The sequence below is a fragment of the Condylura cristata genome, unplaced genomic scaffold (genome assembly GCF_000260355.1).
Source record: "Condylura cristata isolate star-nosed mole 26May11 unplaced genomic scaffold, ConCri1.0 scaffold00014, whole genome shotgun sequence".
In the NCBI taxonomy this organism is placed as follows: domain Eukaryota; kingdom Metazoa; phylum Chordata; class Mammalia; order Eulipotyphla; family Talpidae; genus Condylura; species Condylura cristata.
In genome coordinates, this window is record NW_004567115.1 from 47,221,087 (window position 1) to 47,224,905 (window position 3,819).

The window sequence follows — 3,819 nt, forward strand, 5'->3', positions numbered from 1 at the left end:
AAAAAAAAAAAGATAGGGCCCTCCCTGGTGTCATAACAGGTTAAAAAGCAGCCCTAGGAAGCTAGCAGCAGCCGCTTTAGCTCAAGTTCGATCCCTGGCTAGGGAGAGAGACATCTCCTGTTTCCCCCATGGCTTCCCTCAGCAGTGGATTTCAGTAGATTCGCCAGTTCTGCTTCCCACCTATATCTGGTGAATCTTCTCACCCCCCCATACCTCTGGCCTGTCCCCCAGTTCTTGAATGCATGAATAAATAAATATGTAATCAATTAATTAAAACATATACACTAAATGGAAATATAAGAATCTGTGTGTTGACACATGCTCCTAATTCTTGTGGAAAAAGTAGCTGTTTGAGAAAATAAAATTGCAATCAAAATGATCATTCTCCAATTGTTTGATTAAAATAAACACTTTTAAAAAATATATATTTATACAAGCACTGGAGTACAGGTCAGTGGTGAGGGGCATCAGAGGATTCACCAGAGAAGTTTGACTTAATCCTTAGTCTCTGAAAAGGTAGTTAGAAGCTAGTAGACCTGAAAGGTAAATAGGTATTTAAGTACCAAGTTTTACACTCACACATGTGGCTTCTATTTCATAAATTGGTTAATGTTTTAAAGATGAAAATGTACATATGCTATAGTTATTATTTTAATATTTATTTATTTATTTATGCATACAAGAGCTGGGATGTAGGCCACAGATGCAGGTGGGTGAGTAGATTTACCAGAAACAGAGTGGGGAGTAGAACAGGTGAATCTCTGAAATAAACAGCTGAGGGGAGCAGCAGGCAAGACAGTAGAGGCCTGCTGTGCCACGTGGGTCAAATTCATGCTGCAGTGGCTGCTGATAGCTTCACAGTGCTGTGTCTTAACCTCTTGCACCACCAGGAAGCCCCATGACATAATCATCATAGCATGACATAGGAAGTAGATATTTGGTGTACTAGAAATATATGAGATACTCTTTGAGGAGTGCTATAATTTTCATACAAAGTAATTACCTACAAATAAATGTAATTTTACAGTGGTGGATAGTCTTTCGGTTTTCTTGATTATAAGATAAACACATTTACTTGATTATAAGAAAAAAAAAACAATTATTCTTTCTTCCTCCCAATCTTCTCAAAACTGCATTTTTATTTTTAGTGCCTGCATTTACAACATATTTTACTCCATTTCATTTTTTCAAGTACATATACTAAGATCTAAATTGTCACAATAGTCCACACATTTAAACAGTCAGTCCCAAAACTGAACATGGTTCACTCTATTCTTGTTCTAATGTGTTTTCCATTGGAATTTCCTGCTTCTATTACCAGAAAAACAGCAGAAATAAAGGAAAAATACTGGCAGTCTAATCAAATGCCTCAGACAAGCCAAAGGTTTCTATTATTTTCCAATCATCTATCAGCCAAGCATTAAACCTTCAATGCCAACACTACCCCCTACAGTTACAGACTACCGTTGACTGGAAAGTTGTTCTGCTTGTTTTAAAAACTAGTTTAAGTTTCAACTCAAACTTATAGCGAGACTAATGATTTTTTTTATCAATAAGTTGAAATACAATGGGAACAAATTTCTACGTTTTATTTACAAGCAAGTCCAAGCCACCAGCCAACTATTTTGTAAACAACATATAAAAAGAAACAGAACAGGCATTGCATACACAGCCAGAAGCAGAATAAATTAGACATAAAGAAAAATAGTAAGGAGAGGTTGATCTGAAGAGAGAGATTGGAAACACACACAACCACCTAGTAACTATAAGTTTGAACACATTTTCAAGGCAGAAGTGACAGATTTGGTGGGGGAATTCTTCATATAACCATGATCCCCAAGATATTAAAAATAATGTGAACAAAGTTAAGGATATTGCATATATTTAGGAAGCTAGAATTACAAGCACTAAAGCAAAAAAGAAAGTCACAAAAATAGATGAGAAATTGGAGAACAGAATTATATGCATTTATGTATTATTGATGTACTAATAATTAACTATATGAAATATAAGGACCACCTTACATGTATCTGGGACAATTTGAATACTGGGGTACATTTTCATTGAATTATCAAATGTTTAATGTCCAATGCGTTGTACACAACTTTCTTGGGAGTTTCTCAAGTAAAATCTGAACCTTGCCCCCTGAACACAGAAGGGCAGACAGATTGTGACTCAGGAGTTTTCTCTTGGGAAACCACAAGATAGTCAATCTTCACAGCAACCATCCTGAATCTTAAGAGGGAATGTAAAAGCCTTGATAGCATTTAGCCACATATCCTGCTCAGATAGTCTCAAAAGCACACAGCAAAGTCTCAAATTGGGGACCATGGTGGCCTCCGCAGGTGAGGAAGGAATTTTGGACACACCTTCAGGGGACAGGGCAAAGCTGAGGGGACCCTGCAGGTGTCAGCCTGCAGTCACCCCTGAGGAATCTTCTTCATCATGCAAATCAGAATATTTTATCAAGGATTCTTTGGTTTTCTTTCAACGCAAAATTTAATCTGAAGTAAATGTATGTGTAACTAGGTTTTCCCCTAAATTTCAATAGGCTCTGGTGAAGGACAGTGGCTACCTGGGTGGTGGGTGGGTGCTGTGGAAATGCACCTGAGGAATGCTAACTGTAATTCTGAATCACATACCTGTTGTTTACCAAAATTGCCTCGATGTAAAAGGATGCAATAAAGAAAAAACTCAGTTTAAAAATGTCGAGTATTTTGGGAATAGATAATTTTTATTATCTGGCAGAAAAATGTGTCACTTTAAGAGTTCTCAATTTCTCTGGAGTTATTCAAAGTTTGTAGTGAGCTGAAGTGTTTAAAAATATAGATTTTGCATTTTTATTGCTTTTTCCATACTGAAAGAATATTTGTAAATATTTATTTTATTCATTTATGCATATAAAATCTGAGGTATAGGAAAGGGGTGTTGGCGAGAGGATTCACCAGAGACTGAGTGGGGAGCAGAACAGGCGAATCTACTGAAACCCGCTGCTGAGGGGAGCAGCGGTGGGTCAGGAAAGGTCTGCTTTGCCATGTGGGTCACTCCCTGGCTGGGGATCCAATTAGTACTGCAGTGGCTGCCAACAGCTTCGTTGTGTTGAGATTTGTACCACCAGGGAGATCCTTGAATGGACATTTAAATTATGGCTTAATTCATTTTTCAAAAGGAGGCAAATCCACAAAAAAATCACTTATAATTTACTTTCAGTGTTATGCCAGAATTATGATGCTAGATATTGTTCTCACCTGTGTGTGTGCATATATGCATACACACATGCATATGCTCAGAGAAAACTCAATAGTGGGTTCTTACCCCCAAACACAAGTCTTCATGTTGGGCGATGGTGATGCCGTGGTGCTCTGCTGACCTTGGCAGGATCCACACACTAAGGACAGTCCATCCAGTTTGTCAGGATGCCCTGCAATCACTCTTGAATGCAAGACCACGAGGCGGGTGTTATAAGCCAGTGCTACTGGGCCATTGCTCCTTCACTGAACTCTCCATATGGGTGTTATCCTGAGATGGGAACTTAGTGTTTCCTGGATTCTGATGAGCTTCGAGACTGGTTCTTACCTCCTTCCGTTTCCTATTTTTAAGATACAAGAACTGGGTAATCAGGGAACAGGCTGGGGTGGGGTGAGGGGAGGACTAAGATGACTCACCAGAGACAGCGAGGGGAGAAGAACAGGTGCAGCTACTGAAGTACATTGCTGAGGGAGCAGCGGAGAAACAGGAGAGGTCTGCTGCGCCCTGTGGGTTGCTCCCTGGCCGGAAGTGAACTTGGCTGATGACAGCTCCTCAGTGCTGTGCATTAAC